Source organism: Ursus arctos, unplaced genomic scaffold (assembly GCF_023065955.2).
Source record: "Ursus arctos isolate Adak ecotype North America unplaced genomic scaffold, UrsArc2.0 scaffold_10, whole genome shotgun sequence".
In the NCBI taxonomy this organism is placed as follows: domain Eukaryota; kingdom Metazoa; phylum Chordata; class Mammalia; order Carnivora; family Ursidae; genus Ursus; species Ursus arctos.
In genome coordinates this window covers 2646028-2658798 of record NW_026622764.1, presented here as the reverse complement: position 1 = coordinate 2658798, position 12771 = coordinate 2646028, and the positions used below count along the sequence as shown (strand labels likewise).

The 12771-nt window shown below is 52.3% G+C and overlaps 1 protein-coding gene and 1 long non-coding RNA gene across 2 annotated transcripts in view; one reads left to right on the top strand and one right to left on the bottom strand.

The window, feature by feature from the left end:
- The window catches only part of COL4A2 (collagen type IV alpha 2 chain), a 162254-nt gene that overhangs the window by 64947 nt on the left and 84536 nt on the right, over positions 1–12771 (top strand).
- Positions 7226–11157, bottom strand: LOC130542753 (uncharacterized). Its single transcript, XR_008957535.1, has 2 exons — positions 11076–11157; positions 7226–7813 (listed from the first exon to the last, which is right to left on the bottom strand). It is a non-coding gene; the product is annotated as an uncharacterized LOC130542753 (long non-coding RNA).

Sequence of the window (12771 nt, the reverse complement as noted above, 5' to 3'; positions counted from 1 at the left end):
GGTAGGCTTGCAGACCTCCCTCAACAGCCACAACTGCACGCCACCACCCTCCTGAGGTGCCCCCAGATCCAAGTCTGGAGGGGCCATAGCAGTTGGGCCATGGACCCCAGAGCCAGGACGCTTGCTTTCAAATGCTGGTTCCTACGTGCGTGACATGGGACCTCTCGTTTCCTCTCGCGGCATCTTTTCTCATGGCTAGAATGGTGGGGCAGGAGGCACGTGTGTGGGGTGGGGGACGCCGTGGGCGCGACGCAGGGTCAGAGGTCCTGGTTACGCGGGAGGCGTGGCCGAGCTCGGCACCTACGGGAAGGAAGGCGTTGCATCAGAGCCTCACCTGCCTGTGGGGGGACGTCCACCTGCACGTGCCCCTGCACACCTGCTCCCCTTTCCCTGGCCTCGTGGCTCTCCCTTGTCACCCTGGCTTTCCTATGTGCCTCCAAATGAGCCCTTCGCAGGCCAGCGCTCCTGCCAGCCTCCCGGCCCCTCCGTTAGGGAGAGACAGACTCTGCTTCATGCCGTCCTCATGCCTTCTGCGCGTGTGCGATGTCTGGATTGCTGACTAACCAAACTTCTCTGAAGAGCGGGTTACAGGAGGCCCTCAGCCCGCTGGGGGAGATCCACGTTCGCTCAGAGCTTATTAACCCCATGAGCTTCTTAGAAGGCAGGTTTTGAAAGAAATCTTCCACGGCATTTTGAGGACCAGATGAAGCAGATCGTGTTAATACTGAGGTCTTTTGTTTTTGCAGCAGCGTGGACACCACGTGTCAGTTTCACTCCTCAGCTGGGGGAGATCCCCTAGAAGGGGGACCCCTCCTCTGCCTTGGCGCAGTCCGCGGTGATTGTAGCTTCTCGCCTGTGAGGCGTTAACATTTTTTATTAAGTAGTAATTTTTTAATGTTAGTATGTTCAGTGTGCTCATTTTTGTACATGTGCTAACTCGTTAGATTCTCACATTTCCTTAGGGGTAAGACCATCACCTGCACCTGCCCACGCACACGTGTGTGTGTGTGTGTGTGTGTGTGTGTGATTTCAGAATATAGGATTTTTTTTACAAGCACTCTGGGTGCCCCTTCCCGTGATGCTCCCACCCCAGCCTTAGTCACGTAGACATCTGAATAACCATGGATTCTTTAGAAAAATGAAGTACTTTCTTAAATGATGGCGCCATCATTCCTGAGGGGAAATAAATGATGGTTAAGCCAGGGCGACAAGCTCTCGGCTCCTGTCACTGTCTTACTGGCCAGCAAGTTCTTGGAATGAGAGACCCCCACCCACAACTGAACACGCTTGCACTGGACACCTGACAGGGCTCCGTTTCAAGGACAGGTCAGAAAATGAGTCTCAGGTAATCAAGTGCTTCTTAATCCACCTGCAGTTTGTGTCCAGGAATCCACCTGTTTGTCCAAAGGTCAGTCCCGGGCTCAGCCTGGGCTGGAATCTACGTCACCCGTCCTCAGCTGTAGGAGGCAGGCAAGTGCCCCGGTGGGGTGTTGGTAAACCAGAGGTCATGGTAGGCACCCCAGAGAGGCATGAGGGATACACGGTGTAGCCAAGGGCTCCTCTCCCTGCACCACGATTTTACATCAGCTCTTCTGCTGAGTCGTGCTTCCCCGGGGAGCTTGATGCCACACGTGGTTAGGCATTATTTCAGTAGGGCAGGTGGGCATTTGCAACGGCCGCGTGCTTCGTGGCTCCTTTGTGTCCTGCTGTCGGACAGCCGCGCTCACGGCGGAGGGAGTGAAAGCCACCTAGCTGGTCTGAAAGGATTGGCACCCATCAAACCATGCATGCAGGGGAAAACCTCTTCGATGCTTTGCTAAGCCCGTCTCCGTTCCAAATGTCTTCCAGCAAAGCAGCTACGGTGCGATCGGCTCGCGGAGGACCTTTGTTCTCAGACACAGCTGCACGGCGCTGTAGCGTCCTTGCGGCTGAGCCAAGTGGAAGACGTTCTTTCCACAGCACATTTTAAAAGACTTGAGGGGAAAACATGAGACTTGGAGTTTTCGCAGAACAATGCGCACCCATCATCTGCCTGCTTCCCCAGAGAGAGAGAGATGAATCACGGCCCTGCCGGTGAGCCAAGTATCAAAACAGGTGCTGAGGAGCGAAGACGTGAATCATTGCTTTCCTTAGATACCTCACAAATACAGCAGCATTTGTCTGCGGTGACTCTGGGCGGAAACTCTGTATAGCGGCGCACTCAAAGTAAATACACTGTTATACAAAGTACGTGAGGTTGAGGCTCTGCTAAATGTTACGGACACGGGGTAATACTTTAGCATTAAACTTTCACAATTTGAGATTTAAATCCCATGTCCGCAAGTAAGTGATTCCCTTCGATCTGACCCAAGTATAAGGAACATTAATACAAGACGTCGATAACCACAGCAGAACAGCCCCTTGCATTCCTACCTTCAGGAGACCCAGCTGCTGACTTTAAGGAGTGAATAATTCATTGTGTTTCCCAAGCAGTTTTTTTCAAGGAGGTCAAAAATAGTTGCATATTTTTCCTATTTTAAAATGTACACTTTGAATAAGAGAAAAATGATCTGCAGGTAATTTTTTTAAAGATTCATACTCAATTCCATGGTAATAGATTTCTGTTTCTGTTAACCTCAAAAAACAGGGTTCAGATGGGGGTTGAGTGGCAGTTTGCTGTGAGTTATGGGTATTATTGTTTAAAATATGTACACAAAATTCCACTGATGATTTTATCTAATTTCAACCATAAGATTCTGGCAGAGAATCAACTCCACTGGGTTTTTCTTGTAAACATCACTTTTGATGCATCACATTACCCCCTCCCCCACAAAAAAAACCCCTTTTTTATTTAAGAAACTGCTCAGACTTTGGGGTGATAATGCTGTGCTCCCGGTGTCCGTGCTAGGACCCTGGCTTTCCCCAGCAATGGAAGGTAATGTCAGAACAAGATCCAGAAAAAAATACGAAACTCATTTCTTGTTGCTTGATTTTCTTTGCCGTACCTGCTATTCCAGTGCTCGTGGGGAACAGCAGGAAGAGAGGGGGTCCCTGAGTCCTGGAAACTAGTACTTCACTGAGTTTCCCTCCAACAGGGTATGGATTCAGAAACTAATTACATTTTCAGTTGGTAGAAACTAATATTCCGTAGTGCCTGTGGGTCGTGAGGACCACATTACTAGGTTTGTATCAGGTCCAGAAAAGATATTTTTCCTCTTGGCTTTTTAGATTGTAGAAGGTGTTATAAACATAATACACCAAGAAGTTAATAGGGAAAAAAATCCATGATTATTTTACTTTAGTTTTTTTTTTTTTAAAGACTTTATTTATTTGACAGAGAGAGAGAGACAGCCAGCGAGAGAGGGAACACACGCAGGGGGAGTGGGAGAGGAAGAAGCAGGCTCATAGCGGAGGAGCCTGATGTGGGGCTCGATCCCATAATGCCAGGATCACACCCTGAGCCGAAGGCAGACGCTTAACGACGGAGCCACCCAGGCGCCCCTATTTTACTTTAGTTGTTTCCAAGCTACGCTCTCGTGCAAACTGACGTGCAGTCACCAAGAGAGGTGGCCCACTAGCCAGCGAAGGGGGAGCACTGCGGAGAGTACGTGTGCCCAGACCCTAACGACAGCACATCCCATCCCTTTACTGCTGCACAAGTAAGAACAAGCCCAACAGCACAGCGTGTTCGCCCCGGCGGCCCACTTTGTGTGAAGGAAAGGAAAATTAGAAAACCATGTAGAAGGGGCCAGGTTGCCCCGCAGACATGCAAATTAGGTGATAAACATAAATAAATTACAGAGGCGCCCACGGAAGACAGTGGGAGGAGCATCCTGGAGATAGCGACGCCGTGACAGTTCGTCTGTTCTCGACTCTGTCCGGGGGTTTGCCACCTTAGGAAAAGAGGGGAGAGGCAGAGGTGAACTCTTGGCAAGTACCCAGTTCTGTGATTTAGTGCATCAGGACACGTCCCTTGTCCTGAGGGAATTCTACCAGCAACTTCAACCCTTGAGGGATCGCCCGGTGCCCCAGTTCGCAGGTGGGCGCCTCTGCTCGACACTCGCTCGTCCAACGAGGCCACCAGCCAGCTCTAAATAGTTACTCTGGCTCCCTGACTGCTTCCCGCAGCTCCCTCCCGCCTCCCTCCCTCCCTTACTAATTCCGAAGCATGCTGAAGACTTGGCCCAATTTCACCTTCTTGGGCGTGCCCCTCCCGACCATCGGCCTGCCCCGCCAAGCTGGATGCCCGCCTCTGTGGCCCCCCAGCGGCCTCTGTGGTCAGTCACCGACTCCTCTGCCCCCCACTGGGCCTGTGCTGCTGGACCAGGCTGTTCCCAGGCACAAAGTGGGCACTTAGCAATGGTCCATGAGGAAGGCAAGAAGCCAGATGGCTAAAGCAGGCTTAGTTGTCCATTTCCCCAGCAAACATGAGATTAGAAGGAATTAAGAAAAAAGGAGGAGATAGAAGGAATGTCTCTGGAGGGAAGCAAGAAGTAATGCTTACAACTTGACAGCGAAGAACAAAAAAGATAAATATTTTTTTAAAAACGAAGAACTAGAAGGGCTTAGAAATCTGGGCCCGTCTCATGGAGGGGAGGCGCACGCGATAGACTCGGTATTTGCTGCTTAAAGCGCAGCGGTGCCAGGAACGGTGCGCATGGTTGAGGCCGAGCCGAGACGCATGGAGCTACAGTCAGTTTCCATTCAGGTCTCCTCCCGGGACCAGCTGGGTCTGAAACCCTGGGGACAAGCCCTGCGGTCGGCGGGGGAACAAGCCTCCCAAGGCATTCGGATGCGTGCTTGCATGAGAACGACTTCAGTATTAGCTTTCCAAGAAGACCCCAGTGTTGCCTTGTATGCAACATGGTACAGTGGGTGTAGACTGGGTTCCAGAGACGACCACACTCAAATCGCAGCACCGTCATGTCTACCCACGTGATCCGGGCACGTTCCTTGATAGCTTTGAGCTCTTCTTCTTCATCTGTTAAAGCAGAAATTAAAATAGCCCACGGGTTTGATGTGGAGATGAGAAATGACGTTTATAAGGCAACCGGCCATGTAATGTGCCATCTGGGTGGCTGCCTGTTGTCGCGTACCGTTTCTGCACCCAGCCCTCAAACGTAAATTTTGAGCACCTTCTGTGTAGAGAACTCCAAAAAAAAAAGACCGGTAGGATTCTTACCCTCAAAAAGATCACAGGCCAGGGCAGAGACGGAGGAGGGAGCAGAGAGCAAGTGTGTCTAAATAATCACACAGGAGCGACCAACGCCCCCACGCTGGCCGTCTGGATCGAGGGCCTTCAGAAAGGTGTCCGTTGATGCTGGCCCAAGGTCGGGTGTTAAATGGATGTTTATCCAGAAAACTCACTTAGGCCATCTCAGAACTCTCGGGTAGCAGGTGCACGACATAAGCCATACTCCTTAAACATCGGGAGCCAGCCTCCTTGACGGCCAAGGCTGAGCCACCTCAGGTCCTGACAACAGCACTTAAGTCCATCTGATAAGAGAAACCGCGACGTGTTGGCAGGCTTGGGGCTTTTGTTACCGCTGTTCCTCGACATCAGGAGAATCTCTGAAATCTGGGGCAGAACGGTACCTTTCCAGGCAAGCCGATTATTGGCCAAACTCCACCTGTCCGCTGGTTATGCCACACCGGCTCAGAGGGCGTGGCTGGCCATCGGTGGCACCACGCTGTAGAGCGGCTCTGGGCCCCCCGAAGCCCCGACAGAGGCCTACACCTGTTTCTAAGTATAGATGCCTTCTGGGACTTCAGTTTTGTTTTTTCCAAACACATCTCAGCCCATGAGACTCAGAAGCAAGTTATGGGGCCACATAAGTAGGCTTGTGACCATGAAGTTGTGATGTCCTTTTCTAAGCCGTGGTTCTGAGGTTTCCTCTCTCCCGGACCCTGGCTTTGAAAGCGGGGGCCCCCTCCTTGCGGGGGCCCAGCTGTGCACGCAGAGCCAGCACAGGCGCCTTCTGCAGATCCCTGGGCCTGCTCCTTGCTTTGCTCTGGACTCCGCTCCGGGTCACTGGACATTTATTCAAGAAGAGGGCTTTACAGTGTAAAGAGTTACCCACAATTCAAATACACGTGACTGGCAGAGTTTGGAAAGCTTCCACGTCAATGGTATGGCCGAAAACAGACTTTTTTGGTATTTCTTGAGGATTATGTTAAGGAAACCTGACAGTACAAGCTTTATAGTAAAACACCAAAAATGGTCAAGGAGAAAAGTAAGGGGCAGGTCCTGTTTCAGCTTGACTTGAATAGAATTCCTCAGACTGTCCCCTAGGAGGCCAAATGTAAGCTGTAAGGGAGATTTCAGGCAGCGTGAAACCTCGGAGCAGGCCTAGTGATGGACGGGTCAGCACAGCCTTGCTGTCGCGGCGGCCGGTGGGGCTCCTGCACCCGCACCCGCCGGGACGGCTGCCGCCCGTCCGGGAGGAGGTGGAACGAGGACGCCGGGCTTTTCCTGGCACCCTGAGCGCAGGGCGTGTCCCGGTGCCCCAGACACTACTTGAAAAGGGAAGGTTTCTACTCCTGGCACCGCGGCCTTTCGTCTGCCCAAAGTTCAGAGTTTATTTTTACTCGTTGAATGAGGAGAAGGAGCTCTGTGCTCTGTCAGGCTCCGCACCCCTGCCGCACTGGGGACCACAGAGCAGCGTGAATGCTGTCGGAAGGAATGTGTTTATAGAAGGGGCAGACTTCATCCCTCAGAGAGCCGTGCTTTCTGACTTCAAACATGGCATTGGGCTTGCGTATGGTGAGTCAGCAGAAAGAAAATCATTCCCCTTCGGACACAGGAGGGTTTCATCGGCCCATTTGTTGTCGTTGTAGTCCTGAGAGGCACAGATGGCTCTGACTTCAGACTCGGTGCGCAATAAAGCATGTGGCTCCGGCTTCAGTGGTCTGGTCTCCGTGGCTTCTGGAACCACCCATGGGCTCCCCGTGGCTCTGTCCTGCCTGCTGTTCCCACACATCCCTCGTCCTGGTCCCTCTGCCCTCCTGCCCCTGCCTCACCCTCACGGGTGCTTGCTCACCCCCCCTACAGAGGAGGGGCCGCCCCGTAATCAGCTCTCTGCGGGCTCCTGCAGTCCTGCCTCCTCGTCTCCCGTGTCCTGGAGCACCAGCCCCAGGCCCGCCCTCCCTGTGCCTGACCTCTCCGGCTCACGTTGGCACGGGCAGGACACTGCCCCCAGATCAGTCCCTGCTGCCCCTGGATCGGGGCCAGCAGGTCAGCGTGTGCGAGGGGTCCTGGCCCAGCCCCAGAGTGAGAGAAGGTGCCACTGGCCAGCATGAGGGGCAGAGCGGACACCAAGTTGTACGAGGGGACAGAGGAGCCGACCCCATCACCCCGTAACGTTCAAGTTAGAAAATCCCATCACTTGTTTCCTGTAAAGTGGTGCATCATTGGGGGGCGTTTACAGTCTTTAAAACACCCCCAGTGTTTGGCAGACGTCATGCTGTATCGCCAGCAGGCACACGCACGTACACTCACACGGCTTCGCACATGGTTTGGAGGGAAGCCACCCTTCATGAGTTAATGGCAGTCACACACCCGCGAGCCACAGCGTCAGAGCTGGGCGTCAGAGCCACCGTGGGGGCCGCCGGCTTGGGCAGCATCGCCTCCCACACACGGACGTCCCAGGAGCATGACGTGTAATCGCCGGCGTTCCTGGAGTCAGGCCCGACCCCAGCAAGGAGGCTCCCGCTCTGGGATGCTGCTGCCTTGTCCAGCACCGTTCACACGGCCTGCGCAGGTGAGGTTTAGCCACGTGCGGGTCACGCTGCCCGCCTTGCTGCTTGTGGAACGTGCTTTTAGCCCTAAACGTTTCTAAAGCAAAAAAAAAAAAAAAAAAAAATTAAACACCTCACTTCGTACTGACTCAATCCCCTCTCCAAAAAAAAAAAAAAAATCCATGTTTAACAAACACATTTAGTCAACTATACCATTTTACTTGGTCAGACCAGCTCAATTTTATTAAATGCCTGTTTTACTTGGCACAGAGTAATTTGAAGAAAAATTTGTCAGTATTACAGTCTCTTCCGTTTATTCACAAGTGCATACTGAGCTCGTGCTATCGCGAGGTGGAAGGATGCCAGTGTTTCTAAGACACGACCACCGCACTCGAGAGTCCTAGAGTCTCCTTCAACTTGGGGAATCCCAGGAAGGCTCGCGTGGAAGGTGGGTGGCATCCGTGTCTCCACGGGGTCCCAAAGGTTACATAATAACCTGGGACAAGAACCTTGAAATCCTCAATGTCAGAGCCAGAGAGACCCCCGACACATGCTAGCCAGAGGTTCCACGGGTGGGAGCCCACGGCCACATACTGCCCCCACGCTTGTGCCACAGGGACAGAGCCTGGTCCAGGCTCACATCCACAGATCGACACCCCACCAAATCCCATTTCAAAACGCTTGCATTAGGATTTCCAGTTTCACGTAAGTTTTATGCAAGTCCACGCATAAACTCAGCTGCTGTTACTCCATTGGGCAGCTGCAAACCATTCTTTAGGGATTGGGAAGCCCATTCTCATGCCCTTTGACTTTGCTGATGTTCATTCTGGATGACACATTCTCGGGATGCTTTCCCCAGAGGCATCCTGTATGGCAGGGCCGGGTGTGGGGGCCTGAGAAACCCCAGAGCAGCCTGTCGTTAGACCTGAGTGAGTAATCCCCTCGCTGGAGGGCCGCGGTGTGCGAGTCCCTTTCCCATGGTGTCCTGGGTGTCTGCAGGCAATGCCAAATCCGAGTTAGACTCATTTCTTATACTGAAATCTGTTCTCAGACCGATAATCAGGTGGAAGCTACTTTGCTTGTATCTGATAGTATCTTTTCCAACCTTTGATTCGAGTATTTGGGTCACAAGTGAATTATAAATTCATCAATTTGAGCAAGAAAATATAGAGTTAAGACTTCTTTCTGTGGGGGCGCCTGGGTGGCACAGCGGTTAAGCGTCTCCCTTTGGCTCAGGGCGTGATCCCGGTGTTCTGGGATCGAGCCCCACATCAGGCTCCTCCGCTAGGAGCCTGCTTCTTCCTCTCCCACTCCCCCTGCTTGTGTTCCCTCTCTCGCTGGCTATCTCTATCTGTGTTGAATAAATAAATAAAATCTTTAAAAAAAAAAAAAAGACTTCTTTCTATGATACTTCCTCATTCACAAAAAAAAAAAAAGTATTCATTTTTAGTAGCGCCTTGGGATTGTTTTTGTGACTTTTGTTATTTTGACGAGTCTTGTTGGAATCTCTGCTTTTAGAATGCTGGCTTGGCTGCCCTGAGTGCCCACTGCATTCATCACACTCCCACGTTTTGAAAATAGTCATAATATCTGCCTCAGGAGTCCCTCCTGCCACTGAGCAGCAGTGTGACCTCACGAGCAAAAGAACCAGAACATCCATTTCCAAATTAGCAAAGTGGGGACAATGAGAAAACCTTACCAGGTAGCAGTCACCAGACCTGGTCATTCTTGAGGTGCTGTGCTGTTATCAGTGCAAAATGTTTAATAATGCTGATGATCTATTGCGTTAAAAGAATTTCCAGAAACTTAACGACGCGTCCCTTGCGTTGCTCAGAATGTTGATGGAGGAGTTGGGTCTGCCACCCCCTCCCTCAGGGCCTCGAGGAAATCTCCCGCCTCTGTCAATGCCACGCTTTTGTTCTGCAGAATGGAATAGTAGTGTTGCTCTGTGTTAGAGGCAGATGACCTTGTCTACAGTATCTGCTAAGTAACGGCCGCGAGCAGCCTCGTCATAATGCGTGGCCTCCCATCCCCATCGTGACCTGTTTGGCCCTCCGTGGACTGCATTCGTGGCCGTGATGTGGTGGCTCTGTCTCAGTGGCAGTCTCATTTTGCTGTTCCTCAGCATTTTCCCTAAATTTCTCAGTGCTCCTTCTATCTCCTTATGTGAGGAACATCCTTATGTGCATTTCTTCCAGAAGCTTCTCTGTTCTGGCCACCGCCATTCCACTCCCTCCCGGGGTGAATTTGGAGGGGCTGGAAACAAACACCTGAGTTTTCGATGGTGAATGACAGGAGGCACAGAACCTCAGATTTGGGATTGGAGAATGAGGAAGGGGTTGCCCTCCACACTGAGGGTCAGGATCAAACATTACAAGAATTTGAGTAAAAAAGAATCAGCAAGAAGACGGGTCAGCCAGCACCTCGGTGAGGAAGGGGCACCGCAAGGAGCCAAGTGTGGGAGATCCCAAAGAACTACCCGGTTTGTTGCTCCCCACCGTGTCCCAAAGGCCCCGAGTAAGCCGGGAACAGCCCTTCAGGGGAAGGATAACATGTCTGGGCCCATACTCCTCTCCCAGGTGCAGGGGAAGGTAGGTTCTGGCGGGGGACTAGGAATTCGGGGTCCAGGGAACAGGGAGTTAGGATTAACTCGTGTGATCGGGAGCAGCGGGGCCACCGGCAAAGTCCTGGGTCTGCAGGGCTCTTGGAGGCTGTCCACGCGTGCCTGCGCTGCGTCTGTGAGACGTGCTCGTGACGTTTCCCCACAGACAGGAATTGTGCGGCAGATGTCCCCTGCCCCGTGCAGAAGCAAGCCCAAGCTACGCATTCCTGTTTCCTCCCGGGATGCCTGACAATCCCTCACCACAGCGTGTCCCTCCCCCCCACCCCCCATCTCATTGTGGTCAGGAATCATTATTGGATGCTTCCTGCCCTGGACGCCATCTGGTCTTCTGCGGTGTCCCTCGTGTGCTCCCTCTTTCTCTGACTACAGGCGAAGTCCTGGGATACAGAGTGAAGGCGCTGAGACACTTCAGCACCAACAAAGTAAAGCTGCGTCCACGAGTCCCTCAGAGGGGCTGCAAACACGGGGTCCATACTGATCGCCACCCCACCCGCACCCCGTGTAGAGAAGGAAGGGAGGAGAATCCCCGTGGAGTAAGGGAAGGACGCTGGGGACCCCCGCCAGGGTGGGGACATTGGGGCTGCGGACGACTTCAGAACCATCCAGCAGTGTGAGTTCATGAGAAGCAGCGAATACAGCTCATCTCCTGCGATTCTCTTTTGGAACATAAAATTGAGCTTTCTTATTTCTCCAACGAGCTCATTTAAAAGACCATGCAAAGGAAAAGTAAACTTACAGTATCCCACCGTACCTTCCACTGGCTTAGCGTCTTCATGCAAAATTGTTCTCCCAGCCAAGAGTGATTTCCAAAACGCAGTTTCTAAATGGCAATACTTGGATGTGGAAATTATGTTAGGATTATAATTTTATGACTGTAATACAGTATGACGCAAGCCTTATGTAAAAATGAAATGATAACTTGTGTTGAAATGCATTTCAATTCTCTGGGAATTAAGGTTTTTAAGACCGGGTTTTAATTAGTTTCAGCTCTACTTCGTGCCGTAATTTTAGACAATTTCAAGAGGATCTCATTATTAAAATTTTTTAGAAAATAAACCTTCGTTGCATGACTCAGATATAATGAGAGTCAAAATGTCTTTTCCCGGAATATGGCTGCAGGACCCGTGGCGGGTCAAAACATTCCCGCAGAACGCGGTACAGGGCGAGCCCCACACGCCCGCATCAAGGGCCCGCTCCCCACCTTCCTCCAGAGCGGGTCAAGGAGGCGTTGAAAGCACGAGGGAAGAAGTCACGCTAGAACTGCCCATGCTCTACGTCGACGTGTCCTGTTAGCTTGGGTTTCTTGCACAGCGCCAGGCAGGGATCTCTCTCCCCTCAACGCGGTGGCACACGGTAGTATCTTATACTGTGAGACCACCGCAGACACACGCACGGTGTTTATTACTCCGTACCAGGCACCGTTTCACGCTTTCTGTATAGTCAGTCTTCTGTTACGGTAACCCAGCGAGGCAGGCCACTCCTTCCCCCCTTCCAGACGAGGAACCTGAGGCACACAGAGGTCCGCCTGCCTGGTGTCCGTGGTTCTAACCCGGGCATTCCAGCTCCAGGATCCATCCTGCAGACCGCCGTCTTCTGCAGCCACTGATAACCAGTGGTTAACCGTTTACCCGCTGTCTCGTCCCACCCAGTCCCCAGCAGTATTAGGCACCACGGAGAAACACAAATGCAAGAAATAGGGCTCACCTCCTCAGGAGGTTAAACATGCGATCACGATGTGACCCCACAATCCCAGCCCAACGTGAGTACCCGAAGGATTGAGAACAGACACTCAGCAGCTGTCGGTAAAACCGTGTTCCTCGCAGCACCCTTCACAATCCCCAGACGGTGGGAACGGCCCGGGTGCCCGTCGGCGTGAACGGGTAGGCCGAACGTGGAGTGGCCGCACAAGGGACGATTCCTCCCTGCGAAGGAGCGGAGTGCCGGCCCGCGCCACAGCGAGGACGGACCGTGAGGACAGTAAGCTCAGCAGAAGCCTGTCACAATGGACGTCGAGCGGGTGCACGTGCTTGCATGAAATGTCTGGAACGGCACGTTCTCCGGGGGGAAAGCAAACTCCAGGCTGCAGGGGCTGGAAGAGGGAAGACGTGGGAGGTATTGTCCAAGAGGGACTGTTTCCGTCCAGGATGATGATGGCGTTGGTACAACATTGTGAATGTGCCTAATGCCAACCAGCGATATGCTTAAAACGGTTAGAAAGACAAATTTTATAGAATGCATATTTTACTAGGATAAAAAAATAAAGCTGAAGAAATCTAAGAGGGGCACCTGGGTGGCTCAGTCGTTTAAGCGTCCGACTCTTGATGTCGGCTCAGGTCGTGATCTCAGGATTGTGAGATCAAGCCCCACGTTGGGCTCTGTGCTGAGTATGGAGCCTGGTTGGGGTTCTGTCTCTCCCTCTGCCCCTCCCCCTG